At 41.9% G+C, this 15,668-nt stretch overlaps 1 protein-coding gene across 2 annotated transcripts in view; it reads left to right on the forward strand.

Moving 5' to 3' along the window:
* Positions 1–15,668, forward strand: part of WAPL (WAPL cohesin release factor) — a 139,018-nt gene that overhangs the window by 57,640 nt on the left and 65,710 nt on the right. The window contains exon 1 of one of the 2 annotated variants that reach the window (XM_048311932.1): positions 15,458–15,522. The exons of the other annotated variant lie outside the window; for it this stretch is intronic. The gene's annotated coding sequence lies outside the window, so the exon portion shown is untranslated. Of the gene's footprint in view, positions 1–15,457; positions 15,523–15,668 lie in introns of those variants that run through there. 2 annotated transcript variants of the gene reach the window in all.

Here is a 15,668-nt window from a genome sequence, read left to right on the forward strand (position 1 = left end):
AATGTCTCATACTCTGTCATAACTGTATCAGGAGGAACAGTCCTGCTCTGACAGGGAAAAAGATCATATGCAGGAGAGGTGCAGCTTCTTTATCTGGCAGAACTTTACATTGCAGACTGCCATGTTCAGGTTTTTTCCCAAGGAATATAAAAGACAAAGAATAAAACACCAAGGAAGGAATAACAAGTTGCTTATTAACTTTGGCCAGGAGCTTTTATTTTTTTAAGTGTTTAGGGAAACTGAAACTAAAAGCAAGTCTCTTGTTCTCATTGCTATTTTAATCTGAACTAAGAAGTTTTTTGTGTGTAGAAAAATCTTTAGATTCATGTCTATCTTAAAAAGTTCCCTAATTACTGATGGATTGTAAGCTATCAAGTAAATATTAAATATACACAGGCTTTTATATAAGGACAGACAATTGCAAACAGTGGAAGGGGTAGTACTCTGGCGTGTCAAGGCCTGTTTACAGAGTAGCTCTTAGGTACACTTGTACAACAAGCAGAGCCATTCAAGCCTACCCAATAGAAATAATTCTCACTGATATTTGGAGCTGTTATGGGTTTATGACAAGACCTGCATGGACATTTTCCAAGCCACAAATTATATAACAGAAGAGGTTGGGAGCAGGCAGTGGATCTAGATATTCAAAGTCAGCGTGACACGATGCACTGTTAATAAGTAATTGACTGTGAATGCTATTCTCTACATGAAGATTGACTGTGCTCTCTTTTGGAATATAATTACTTAACTCCTCTCCTGAAACAGAAATCAAATATTTGTGGGAGTCTTCTGGAGGTGAAAAAAACCCCTCTTTTTTTGGTTAATATAGGAATGGATTGTTATAAAATGTATTTCTTTTTAAGTATAAAGTAATGTTTGAGTAAGTTGCAGTCATATGATGATGAATCCCTGAGGATTGTTGGCTTTTGAGAAGGTGTAAGCTTGATTTGAATTATTGGCTTGTATGAAGCAAAGAAATATGATGGTGTGGTGCTGTGCACTGGGCCAGTCTTCTGGTGCTGGGGGTTTGCCTGTGAGGACTAAACAAAGCTTTTAGTCTAGTTTATTTATTCATTCACATTTGTGCTTGCTTTCCTTTAAAGGAATTGAACCACACTGCCTGTCTCGGTTTTGAAAGACAGGTGTCTGCTAAGGAAGGCAGAGGCCCCCCTTGAAGTGGCAGATATAACCCCTTTTCCCTCCAAGTTATTATATTTTGAAATCAAGAGCCTTTAGGCGAAGATGTGGGAAATAGGAATAACAGTTCTCTACTATATATATATATGTATATAACCAGTCAAACAAAACAACAACAACTCTGGCAGTAACAGCAATCACAAACCCAGTGCCAGCCTTCTCGGCTGTCAGGCCCTTTCCCCTCGGGTGCAGTTCCGCTCGCAGCCGGCAGGGGCGCTGGCGGCTCCCGGTGAGCAGGGCAGGTGCGATGGTTCCCCCGCGGCTGCAGGGGGCGCTCCGGAGCGAGCTCGGGAAACCCGCGGCTCTGGTGCCCTGGGATCCCGGGAAGGATGGAACAAAGGCTTCACAAACCCCTGGGCAGCCGATCCCGGGCTCTCAGGAACAGCAGGCTGGAATGGCAGGGACGAACGCAAATCCCGGGTGGCAGACGAGATGTATCCAGATGGGAAAAAACCACGGAGGCCCAGGCAGGCAGGGCGAGCAGGGCTACAGCGTAGCGAAAGCTCGAAGCAGCAGCGGGGCAGGGCAGCCACAGCTCGGTCTCCAGCAGGGCAGGGAAAAGCGGCTTTTGGGGTCCCGGCGTTGCTTCCAGCAGGAAGAAAGAACGGCCAAAAAGAAAGCAGCAGCAGCTCCTTTCTCTGCAGCTTCTCTCTCCGGACGCTCAGAGCGAACTGCCCCCACACCCAGGTGTAGACAAAGGAGTAGCCAGGCCCGCCCCACTCCCCTTTTTGTCTTTCTTAAGTACAGCTATTTGTCCCCTAGCAACATGCATATGGGAGAAAATTCCTTTAACAGGAAAACCTAAGACTAAACTAAAACCCCAACACTGCCTTAGAAAAACCAACACTTTCTGCTGATTTATCCCAAGAGCAAAGTTGTATCTAGCTGGATCAAATCTAAGTACAGTGATGGAGACATAGCATGAGTGCATTGGTGTGCCATCTGTTCTGCTCTTAAACATGTCAGAGAAGCCAAGGGGGAAAATATAGAATTAGGAAAGGAAGAGAATGAATGTGGTAAAGAGAGATGGATGTGGATGTGGCATGCCAGAGGCACAGTGAGCAGATGAAGGAGACTGAGTGAAGAATGATGATGGGAAAGACTGCATGCTTTCTTTTTGTGTAAGAGTAATGGAGAGGTGTGGGGTTTGCCAGTTTTCACTCCCTGTCTTTAAGATAGTTACAGATATGACTGTGCAGGAGGACTGACACTTGGCAAGATGCTTTGTGTCCTGCCTTCTGTATCTGCTGCCTGGCCAAGATAAGTATGCCTGGCTGACCTGGAAGCCTGCAGACCATGTCTATTGTTGCTGTATTTGATAACTGGTGCTCTTGAACCTGTGCAACTACAGATGGACTTTGTCATGTAATCTGAGGATTGTCTGTGCCAGCAGTACTCTGAAGCCTCAAGTGAGACTGCCTAATGTGTGAGTGACAATCCTCCCCCAGGCCAAGTCCCTGGAGTCCCTGCTCCCTAGGTGCAGGTACATCTTTTGTAGCAAGTGACTGGCTATTAGATAGCCAGGTCTGACAGAAGGAACAATAGATCCCCTGTTGTTAGAGAGCAGCAGCTGCACATTTTCCTCAACCAGGCAAAATCAGGAGTATGCCTTACACAGTTCTTTGCAGGACTACATCACCTTTATGATCAAATCTTCAGAGTTTTGAAAAGGCAAACCATTGCACATTAAAAGGTGAGCATTGATGGATAACCATCACATATTGCTCTGGACTTGCTGCTTTCACCAGCGTTTCCATCTGTGGTAGTCTCTTTGCACTGTGTGAGAGCTGCAAGTTAACTAAATGTCACATTGTATTGTGTTGTGTGATGTGTTGGCAAACTCTGCAGCAGAGTGGCACCAACAGTGCCAATAGTGAAACTGTTCCTAGTGAAGTTCTATTTGCATTCCTTGTAAAGTGCTACTGCAGCTTCTGCAGGATTCAATTTCATTTCTATTTTTGTATCATTTTCCAAGTCTGTAGTTAATATTGACTGACAGGGCCAGCTGAGAATCTTGGGATTTCCTATTACAGATAATTAAGGAAAATACTAATTCATGCACAGACAGATGCCTTGTTGTAAATTGCACTGCATGAATATCTTTGCCTTCACTGCTAATTCTGTTTCCTACTGATTACTGAATCTGACTCATTGTATAAGCTGCTAGGGGCATGCAGCAGGTTTCCAGCCAGGAGACGTGTAAAGAAAGCTGGAGAGAAGCTTGGTCTTATGTTTTCTGAAGTGTTGCTTTTATGGGCCAGTTGTCTGAACTGTTCTGTACCTAAGATATGAGAGCTTGTATTTTATGCTTTCTTAATGGAGCTTGGAGAAGGACCTGGGAGAGAGAATTGCATTCATCAAGGACTTTTCCAGTTCACCTTATTTATTTCCAAATTGATGTTTGGTTTTGTTTTAGGTTAAATTTAAGCTTCCTGTTTTGCTCAAAAGAGAGATTGCCATCAGGGAGCAGTAAGAACGGTCTGCTCTGTAATGTAGGTGAGCCAGGAGCTGAGGATGACAGCAAGGCAGGTGTAGGAAGTGGCCTCACCAATCCCACAGGACTTGTGCAGGAAGAGCAGAGAAGGCCCAGTGGCAGCCACAGCCATCGTGAGACAAGTCTGTAGTGCTGAGTTGTGTCAGGGTCTAATGAGAAAGCTGAGTTGGGGTCCAGATCAGGAGGGCATGTTAATTGTCAGCATAAACATGTAACCAAGTACTTGAACAAGCAAGTAGCTGGTGATAGAACTACAAAGCTATCTTCTTCAACATCTTGTGGAAGAGATCTGTTTCCTGAGAGACTGGCTGCTTATCTTGTCAGAAAAAAGATCTGATAGTAATCCCTGTTCTCTAGGAGGGAATGTGCTGAAGTCTCCCAAGTCATAACTTGTCAACAAGCAGAATGGTAAATGTTGATTGTAATGTGTCTAAGTACAAGGAAACAAGAGTGGAGAGGAAGGAGATCTGTGCTTGTCTTGCACCTTCTCAAGTGTCTCCTGCAGAGGGATATGAGACCAGGTTTGCTGGAGTCACACCACTTTGCTCCCATCTGCCCACATTGGGTACCAGCAGGAGGGACACTTTGGCAGTTCTGGCTTTTCCCATCTTCTACCTGACAAAGTAGTTTGAGTGTTCAGGCTCAGGCAACAAACACCTGCCTGCAGTACAGGTGTGACCCCCCAGTGAGTTAGTAGAGTTGCTACTTTGGTGAAAGAATTTCCAGTTGGAAACAGACCAAACTTTGTCATCAAGGAAACACACAAGTATGGCCTGAAGCAGATCAGAGGTTACCCTTCAGCAGTTCATCCAGATGAATTTGAAGTCCTGTTCTTTCAATGTCCAAGTTACCAATTTGAGGGCGCTCTGGATGAATTAATGCTGCTAGCAACATGCTTAACAGTGACTTCCTTGTGCTGTGGAGAAAAATACAGATTAGATTCCAGGACTTAGTATGAAAGATGGGAAATCAGTACAAAAAACCAGGATGTAAGTTTAATGTGATATGAATGTACTTGGCTGAGGTTGCTGAGAGTCCTTAAAGACAAGGATATGGTAAAGACCAGTAACTGGGTTTGACAGGTTCCATTAAATACCTTCCTTTCTAGCTCTGTTGTCTCTACTTTTACCTAATTTTATAAGTTCACATCTCAGCATGGTTAACTCTGATTATGGTCATTGATATCTATTCAGTGAACAGCTTTTTACCAAGCTTTGCTTCCAAGACTCCTAACCCCTAAATGTTAGGGCTTGCTATTAACTAGTGGCAAAACAAAGGCAATCCATGCACCTCCTGATTGCTACTAATTCCTTATATCCTCTCCCTTGGAATACTGCAAGAACAATGTCTAGCCATGCACACTTATTCTATTGATATGAACAACCCAGTGAGTGCTGAGACTTGTGTTTTCTATCCATGCACTCCAGCCATCCTAACCTATAGCATCAGTGTTACACAGAATGAGGTATTCTGTGGGCTCAGGTTTAGGCTCTTAATATTATAGAGAGCTGAAGTTAAAGTACGTTAATGTATAGGTATTAGTGTGTGTGTGTGTGTGTATATATATATAATGTCATTTTGAAAAGTATATGAATCACTGGGCACCTACTAGCATATGGAGTGTATTAGAGAATTATAAAATAGTCCTAGTGAGAAGGGACCTCAGGAGGTCTCTCATCGAAGCTCCTGCTCAAAGCAGGGTCAGCTCTAAGGTCAGACCAGATTGTTTAGGGCTTTATCCAGGTAGGTTTGGAAACCTTCAAGAATTAGAACTGCACAGTCTCTCTGGGCACCTTGTTTTCCCTGCCTGCCTGAAAAGGTTTTCCTGTACCTGCAGTTGGAATTTCTCCTGTTATTACAATTAAGTTAATATTGTAAAACAAGCATGTTGGATTGTGGTTCAGGAGTAAAGTCAGATGCAGAGCACAATGGTGAGAATATACATGGGCCACAAGGGAAATGCTGCTGATGGGAACAGAGGCCAATGTCTGTCAAATCTATTCTAGTCAGGATCCAGGGCCCCTACTCATGGTACTTAATTGCACATGGAGCCCATTGTCTGTAACTCAGCCAGAGTAGAGGCTGCTACAGAAACAGTGCTGTAGCACCAAAATTACCCTGAAGTAAAAAGTATCTGTAAAAGTTGTACTTTATTAAATTTCCATACCTTGTTTTCCTGAGGAGTTTGACACATTTTTCTCCCCTGCAATCTAGGCATGATTCGTGTCTCTGTCTGCTGCTCATATCTTTGTAGAGCAGCAATACCAGCATGAAATTGATGTGATCTTCTTTCATTGCTGCCCAAAAGGTTCTGAATAGCAACCCTGGAACAGAGTGGGCTTGTTGACTTCATTCTGCAGCTGCATGAAAAATCTGCCTCTAAGCCTGCAGCTTCAAGAAGACAGCACAGCATCTGTTCACATAAAAGATAGCTTTGAGCTTGTCTTTTTTAAATAATGAGAAATGTAAACTACTGGGTTTGAATGGAAACTTGGAAACAGGTTACTTGGCTTCCCTCATTTGCCAAGGAAAGCTTTCCACTTATCTTTGACAAAAGGACTGGATGGATTTTCTTCAATTTCATTTAAATATTTTTGTTCTACATGTGGAGAAATTAACATCTAATTTACTAGAAGCTTCAATCCTTGTATAATGATTATATTTTGTGAATCTCTGTTTAGCCAAGGTACAAATTCTCATTTTTATGGGATGGTTCTTTCTATATGTACCTTTTTATATGCATTTGCTTGTCACCATGATAGCTTCCTATCAGTTTGTCAACACTATGCACTTCACAGAAGTCGTGGTTAACCCAGGGCCTGAATGCAGAGTGCCAGGTAGTGACATCTGGGCATCTGATTTCCATAGGATCATGCATAGTTCTGCTCTGATAAAGTTTAATGCATCATGTTTAAAAAAAAACCAAAACAACACATTATTTGAGCAGATCTTGAAGTTGCAACATACTGCAATTTCTCTAGTATCTACCTATTCTAATTATGTACACAGGTTTGTAAACCCATTATTATGGACATGTTTGTAAAATCAATATTGAACTATTGCTTAGCAGATTTATAGCCTGACTTCTAAAAATGTTTCTACATTTCCTTTAGAAATTGTTGTCTTTATAGTCCAGCTTAGAAGTTTTGTTATTGAGCACTGGGAAAAGCATTTAATTGGCAAATATTCTACCATAAAACCAAGTTGCCTTGCTCCTATCTGTCTGCTTTCCAGTAACCTATAACAGTATTCCTGCCTGTGCAAATCTGGCTGATGTGTTCTGTCAGAAGCGATTTTTCAACTTAAACTTTGGTACTCAAAGGGAAAAAAAAAAAAATTTCTGTCCTTTCTTTGTTCTGAGATGCCTGGGTTGATACTTTGAGAGTTGTGCTGATTTGGGTGGTGGGTGTTCATTGCCAGGTGGCCTCACCGCTCCATAACAGAGCATTTTTGTAGTCTTGGGACAGTTTGCACTGGAGGCTGTCAGACTTAACCAAAATAGACTTTTGGACAGGAAGCTTCAGTTCCTCAAAGGAAGGATTTGCAGGACAAAGAGGTAAAAACTTCATGGTTTGTTCAGCCATATCTGAAAGTACCTCAGTGTTAGAGATGAAACTAAGATGATTCTAAGCCTGCCAGAGGTAGTAAGGGCAAATTTTCCTAATGCAGTGGGGATGGCTAGAGCTCTACCAGTCATGTTTATTGCCAGCTGTTTGGCAAGACTGTGGTTTGGAAACCTTGCAGAGGTTATTTCCATGTCAATTGCATAAGGAGTCCCTCAGTCTCAGATTGTCTCAAACAGCAATGTTCATGTCCATACACTGAACTAGTTTACACAATGGAGCCCAATGTAGATAGGGAGATGAGTCTGGTGCCCAGAGCTGTAGTACTGTTTTTCCTTGTTGTGTTGCTTCTGCTTGTCCCAGCTGGCACCTGAGGTGTCTGAGTGTACATCATGCATATTGCATCCATTTTCTGTGGGTAAAGCCTTGCATCATGTGAGGTTTTATTGGAATTCTGGTCCCAAAACTGTCACTTAGGGAATTTATTGGTATTTATTCTCTTAAACTGCTGGTTGAAGTTATAGTCAGAAGTATCTGTATGACCTGCTAGACTAACACAGCTGTGGCAGACCAGTTCAGCACTACAAACATCAAGGAGGTGTCAGAAGAAAAGCCGTGAGCTCAGTCAGTTGTGCTACTGAGGAGACTTTCATTTTTTGGAATCTGTGCTAAAAGGAATGGACCTGAAAGCATATGGAAAGGTATTAAATTATTTACTTTTTGACTATAGTTATATTAATGAAATACTAAGAGTAAAATTGGAAATATGTCCCAGTGTACTCCAGCGAGCCAAAAATGCACTGGCCTATCTTAATCTACTGCTGCCATTAGCAAAATATATGACTTGACAATACCTTCAGAGTGATAAAAATGCAGTTTCAAGTAGTTATTAATCAGAGTCAAAATCCAGTTTTGAAAAATAAATACACTGTTTCATTAACTCTAACACCCAGTTGTAGTGTGGTTCATAGCCTGAGCTGCCAAAAATTTATTAGTGATCCTAAGGGCAGGTGCATAAATTAATGCTGCTGCGTGTTCAAGAAACGTTTAGTAACTTCTTTATTTACCAGTAGGTGTCACTGGAGTCCAGCAGAGAGCTATTACTGCTTTAAAACATATTTTCTGCTTAATCGAACCTTTATTTCATAGAGGAACATTCAATATTTGTACATGCTGATGTACATACAGTAAAAATGAAGAACTGTGATCAATGCTTTTTCAGCTGTTTTTTCCTATCTTAGCCTCTTAAAACTGTTGGTGGATAATTCAATGGTTTGAGAAAGATTTCTGATTTTTTTTTTTCTCTCTGCAGCATGCCTGAATCTGGTCCAAGCTGATAATGACCAAAGTTACTATTTTATACAAAGATGACACCACTTAACAGTGCCTGTATGATTACTCAGCCCTTGCCCAATCCTGCATTTGGTGGTGGGGAGAAAATGGAAAATCAAGCCAAAAGACCTAAATACTACTTTTTTCTCTCTCTTTTTTTGGGACCTGTGTTGAAAATTAGAGTCTGGGAACTGAATGGGACAGGAGGGACTTGTCAGCCACAAAACAGCTCTCTGCAAGACTGAGAAAGCATTTAAGGAGCAAACTTTCCTATACCTTGCATTAGAAGACACAGCACTGTGCTGCTGAAGACTTCTTAGGATTGAGCTGAAGTAGATTATGGAATGATTTTTTCCTTTTGAATGAACTGTAGTTCTTGTCTGCTGTCTGTTTGCTTGACAGCTGATCAGCAAAGGTATTTTGATTGAGATGAGCTTTCAAGTATGCCTAAATATCTGAAAGGCACAAAAAAGCAGCAAGTAGACACTGGCATGTTGTTCAAGCCACTTGGTCATGCACTAAAAGATAAGAGGGGAATTATGTTTTGTTTTCCTCCAGACATGGTACAAGCTTATTCATTGTGAAAACCACTGTGGAGACGTTTTTGAGTCAGTCAAAGCATCTTAGTTTGAGCCTAAACTCTTGCATCAATAAGTCCTCCAATTTCTTTCAAATGTTTACCAAAAAAACAAAAAAAGACTGTGCTGCACAATAAACATTTATCTCAAAATTTCAAGGTCACATATCCAACAGAGTATAGCATAAGGAGGCTGCCTGGAGGCCAGTGTATTATTAAAATAATAATGTGGTTTTGGACTGTAAATGCACTGCCTGCTCTGTTGCCCTTACATGTGGCTGATCCAGTAATGAGTCATTTCCATGACATGTCTAAAGAACCAGTCAATGCACAGATGTTTTTAGCCTTTTTTTATCATTAGCTACTTTTCTGAGTGTACTCTGCTGCCACTCAGTAACAGGCTCTCTATCATGCTGTGGTATGATCTTTGCTCATTGCATGGGCCATGGTTGTATCGTATGCAGGGAACCCGAAGTGTGAACAGGTTTGCAAAACTGGCACAGTGTAAGGCCCTGGATGTAGCAGGGTCTTGTGCAACAGGCATTGCAGCTTTCTTCGTGGTGCTGCATTGTTATCTGAGTAAAGGTGAAAGTAATTTGTTCAGGGCTGTATTCTGGCAGGAAACTAATGAAGTTACTAACTGATATTTTGTTGCCTCCTACATTCCCATGAGGAAATCTTCATTTAATTTTTTTTTTCAATTTTCATTTTATCAGCTTAATTTGCTAGCTAGTACATTAATTCTGTCATGATGTTCAGGGACACGTCCATCCAGACCTCATTAGGTGCACGAGTTTTAATTCTCTGTGGATTTTCTTTTCCAATTGTAGTTGATGTTGCTGTCCTTGGTAGCATTGCTCACAATCCTCAATGGCCACACATCCTGGTTCTAGTGCACCAACAGATTTGTCGATGCGATATTGCTGGGGTTTAATGGTTTGTAACTGCTGTAGAAGTGTTTTGTTACTGGCCTCTTTCTAAAAAGTAGAAGCAAGTACTTGGAAAATACAAAGGTGAAAACAAAACTTTCATAAATTAAAACTCAAAAGGTAATTTTACAGCATCTGCACATGAGAGCCATATGCAGACCCAATTATCAAAACTAAGAGAACAAAGGCAGACAAAGTGTTGGTCATATACCTGCCCTTTATAAAAGATGAAGGAAGCAAAGTAGCAAAATAAGGAACAGAAATGGCTGCTCCCTATTGCTGGAGGAGGAATAGAATAGGACAATGACAGTTGCACCAATGTGCTTGTTATAAGAACCAATTTCTTGTTGCGTTCCCATGTTTTCTTGCCCCAACAAGCACTGTGTTGGTGCACTTTGGTAGCTTTCCTTAAGGGCTGTTGCTACAAAGATGTGAAACAGTAATATCTTAAAAGTAGACCAAAAAAATTCAGGAAGAAGGAAAGGTTGGTATTCAATCTGGTTGTCCTACAAGGCTGCAAGAGATCTCAGGTATTTGAGAGGGACAGCACCCTTTTATTCCTTATAAAACAATGGGAACTTGCTTTGCTCAAAGGACAGAGGAACCTAGACTTTCTGTGTGGATTTTAAAGTGAGGCTGCATCCTTACTACAAATGCCTTTGTTTTGGTTGTTTTTTTCCTGAATCATGTTGGCACATCATAAAATCTTCAGTGAGAAACAACACAGGTGGTTACTTTCTCAGCAGAGCTTGCTGAGAATATACTGCATAGCAGAATAAAGTTCTGACCTTGATGATTATATCAAGGTGAAAGCTACTTTGTGCTTTCTCACTAGTGTTTCACCACAGGTTTTTCCAGTAGACTTACAGACTGATCACCTAGGGAAAAAAGCTGCACAGAAAACCACTGAGAATTAGCTGTAGGTGAATGTCTGCTGTTGGTTCGTCGAGTAAAACGAGTCTTTCCAGAGGCTCTGACATTACAGGGACAATGCTGCCACTCACATGATTGCAACAGATGGGTGTGCAGGCCAGCGAGAAGGTGGAGTAGTACAACTTTTTCTGCTGTCTGGGTCTGATTCAGTAATGCCATGATCCAGGGAATTTGTTTTTTTAAATCGTGAAGAACTGGCCCTTTGCTGCACACATATAAGCATTCCTTTGTTCTGTCCAGCAGAGCTCATTTCAACCTTCCAGTTACTAAACTTAATGCCTTGGCTTGACCTCCACATATGAAGAGGCAGCTACTGAAAATTATTATCCAAAGCTGTATAAAGATTCCCTGTTTGAGTGCCTTTCAGTCCTTCTTCTCAGGGTTCAGCGTCAGAAATTAGCGGTACATTATCCATTGGAAATACCTCACTAAGAAAAGCTGTATTCCTGACAGAAATCATACTTTGCTGTACACTGGGTTGCAGATCTCTCGTCTTTCCTGTCCCTGTGCATTCTGCTTTAGTGTTTGCTTTGTTGGGTTTGTATGGCAAGGTTTTGGTAGCAGGGGTGGCTTCTGTGAGAAGCTGCCAGAAGCTTCCCTTGTGTCCGATACAGCCAATTCCAGTTGACTGCAAGATGGACCCACCACTGGCCAAGGCTGAGTCCAACAGTGTTGGTGGTAGCACCTCTGGGATAACAGGTTTAAGAAAGGGAAGAAGAGTGCCCAAATGCAGCCGGAGAGAGGAGTAAGAATATGGGAAAGGTGGGCAGAAGTAAAGAAAATTGGTAACAAAGTTAAGCCTGCAAAGAGGGAGGGTGCAGAGAAGGTGTTTTAAGATTTTAGTTTCTTTCGTTTAGTTTAAGTTTTTAGTTTAAGATTTCTCATTATCCTACTCTGACTTGGTTTGGTAATAAATTTAACTAATCTTCCCAAGTAAATTCTGTTTTGCCTGTGACAGTAATTGGTGAGAGATCTCTTCCTGCACTTTTCTCAACCCATGAGCCTTTGTCCCCTGCCCAGCTGAGGAGAGCAGTGACAGAGTGGCTTTGGTGAGCACCTAGAATCCACCACCTCTGCGCTGAGCACCTGCTGCAGCTCTCAGTACAACCCTGCTGTTCTTGCCCAGTCCTGTGTGGCTGCTGGGGGTGGTGTTGCTGCCCTTCCTGCAGCATGTTAACGGCCACACTAAAGTCTAAGTCACTGCTTTTGGAGAAGTTGACTAAAATATGGTAATTAGTTACTTCATGTGTCTCTCTACCCTCCCCTCACCTTTGCTGCGCAAATAGCAGAGAGGAAATTCTCACCCCAGTGAATCGAAATGGCAAAGGCCTGTGTGCTCTCACCCGTGTGTGCCTGTCACATTTGAAGGACAGCAACAGAAGCAGGGTGACATTTTGAAAAGAAAAGCAAAAAGCACCAATATGTTTAGCATTGTAAGTGGTGCTAATTGGGACATGAAAGCACTGCAGCAGCTGTGAGTGCAGCAGGACATCCTCTTCACCCCCCATCCGTTCCCACCTGGACAAGAGGCAAGGAAGGAAATACCATAGGAAGTTCAGAACTTGGAAGGCAAACAGTGACTAGGCTAAGATGCAGAGGAACAGGGAAGAGGCAGAGGAGAAGATAAGAAGTGAACTGAGAGACTTTCACAGTTGTGAGGAGAGCTGTCTAGGCATGAGGAGTAATGGGGAGAGCCTTCCTGTGAGCTACTGTTTCCTTCTTGGGTAGTGCTTCACAGGGAAACAGGGCAGTGGATTATGATCTTATTCCCTTTTTGTGGGAAAAGGACTGGAGCAAGGGTGTTATATATATTATACTGTTAATTCATGTACCTGACATAAAGGATACCTACTGTCCTTTTAAAACCTGTACCCTCAAGCTGATATTACTGTCAAATGCTGTGTTTTGTCCATGAGGCAGCACTGAGAAACCTTCCTGACAGCTTCTGGAAGGATATGACTGTCTTCATCAGCCCCAAGTGTATCTGCTGCATGGGAAACCTTGTTTTCCTACTGCATTGCCTCCCTTTTCTTTTGGAAGAAACAGAAACAATTTAAAACATTTTAATGTTTTTGAAAGGCTCTGTACTAGGCTGCAGCTCATTTGGAAAATTCTGTTGTTCCCCCCACACAGGTCCTGGCACAGAACCTCAGAATGAGAACTGAGAGGGTTCTAGAGTGTATTAAGATTAAATGAATCCAAGTAACTGTTCTGTCCCTCCTATGTGTTCCTTCTGCTATTATGCTTTTATCTCTTTTATCTGTACAGTTGATGTATTTGAGCTGTGTTTTTCAGGGCTTTCTGACTTTATTATAAATAGCAAAGTTGATGGTTTCTCCTGGGGGGTGTGGGGGGTGGGCAGTAATGGGAAGCTGTAGGATTCACTTTAGCTTTCTCAAAAAACTTTTAAGGTAGAAAACCTACAGTTTGAAGATGGCTGCTTATCTCCCACTGCTGTTCTCATGGAGACAAATGCCAAACTGGAGTGTTTCATGGATTGCTTTTTTTGTGAAAGGATTTGTGTGGTTGGTGTTTTGTTTCTGGGGGGGTTTTTTGTGTGAAGGGAGATTGCAACTATCAGTAATATAATTTCAAAAAGCATAAAATGCCTATTAAATGCCACTCTCTGAGAATTAAACATACCTACTGCCAAACACAGATGGGATTTGTCTTTTATTTGCTCTGCCATGGTATGCGCATATTTGATGTGAGCCAGATGAAAATGGAAATAGCAAAGCTTAACATGTTAATCACCAAGCTTACTAAGATACAGGGTGTCAAATTTTCAAAGTATCTGAAGTATGTTGGGGCAGTAGAACTGGCACATCTCTGATGTTCTTGAACACAACGAGGTTTGTTTTTCTGTCATCATCCTAGTAAAAGGCTTCACTTACAGACTTCTGCTGGTACCCAAGATAGAACAGGCAGCACACAAATGAGTTTAATTTATCCTCTGGTAGTCATGGGAAATTCCCTCATGACCATGGATCTGCAGTGGTTTGGATTACTCTGTGTGGGGTTTCTGCAAAGACTGGAAATACTGCTGGATATATGAAGCTAGCCCAGGGGTATAAGGTGTGTAAAAGCTTTCAAATGACATCCACTTACTATCATTAGACTGTAAAATTCTCTACATTACTGTATAAGTGACTTAGGTAGCCCAGGCTTTACACTGGAAACATTTAATTTTAACTCTTCTAACTGCATATCAAAATAGAAACTATTTCCTAATGTTTTCTTGATATCACTTCCTTACTCTGGCCATATTCTTAACTTTTTCTGTTTCTCAGGACAAACTTTTATGTTGTAAAGAACTTCTCTGAGCCTCAGTGTTTTGAGCTCTCACAGTAGTGTTTTCCTCTTTGTGTAACAGATCAGTTAGTCACCAAATAAGACCATGCAAACTCAAACAGGTTTAGATATCCATTTTACTCTTAGACTTTAAATGAGCTAATTAGTAGCTCTGATCAAGAATACTCCCAGGAGAACAATATTCTCACTTTTTATAGTCAAATTATGAATTTTAAAGTTTGTCACCTGTTTTTTGGTGGCCCTTCAATAACTGAGTCAGTTAGTGAGATACAGATGAGCTTGTAAACTTTGTCTGAAACACAGCACAAACCTCAACCATATTCCAAATGAAGCTTGTACTTCTCATTGCAAGGCCCAGTTGTTTTTATCTCTGCTTTCTCCAGCAGCACCAGTTGTATACTGGCTTTAGAGAGCACGTTCACAGCATGTTTGTGCTTCAGAAGTAACGCCTGAAAGCTCCACCACATCAGTAGGGATCAGGGAAAGGCCAGATTTACTCCCAGGATCACTAAACAAAACCATAGCCTTGATTCTTCTTACTGAAAGGCAGTGATTTTGCATTGGGTAAAGTAAATATAAAATTAAGAAAAAACCTAGAGGTTCTGAGACAGCTCTAACCTCTTCTGTGCAGTGAAATCAACCTTTTAGATTTTGTCTTTAGTTCTGTTGTTCTGCATTTGGGACTTGTACTGTAAAGCCTCAAATGACAGCTTGGGTATGAGCACGTGTTGTGAAGCCATTTTAGATACCAAGGGTGTAGTTTCATTTGACTTTTCTGAGATCCTCACTCCTCTGAAAAATGACCAAACTACATCTGTATGAGGTTGTTTTTAAATGCTTTTCTGGTCATGCATCCTTAATTTTCTATTCTACAAGGATTTTATTAAATACTGCCTACAGAATGTAAAATGTTGGATTTGGTGACTGTTTGATGCCCATATGTATTTGCTGCATGACACAATCTTTGTGGAGCGTTTTTTTAATCTGCACAGTGTGTATCATTAATTAAAGCCTCAAAGGTGTGCATAAATCTAACGCATGTGGGTGGATGTAACAGCTTGTGGAAGTGGGAGCATGTGAAAGCCACAATTTCACAGCGTGCACCGAGTGCGTTCCGCGGGCCCTCTCTGCAGAGCATGTTTCCTCCCTGGAGCGGATGTGAAGGCCGGGCACTGCGCACCCACTGTGAGTACCAGCCAAGCGCGGCCGTGAGCGCAAGGGGCTCGCGTGCCCTGGACGAGGCACCGCAAACTTTTAATGGAGTCCACGCAGGGCTGCTTCAGTGCCTGCTGCCTTCCCGAACTCCCGGGCAGGGTTCTGACCTTCCCCGG

This window comes from Corvus hawaiiensis, chromosome 8 (genome assembly GCF_020740725.1).
Source record: "Corvus hawaiiensis isolate bCorHaw1 chromosome 8, bCorHaw1.pri.cur, whole genome shotgun sequence".
NCBI classification, from domain to species: domain Eukaryota; kingdom Metazoa; phylum Chordata; class Aves; order Passeriformes; family Corvidae; genus Corvus; species Corvus hawaiiensis.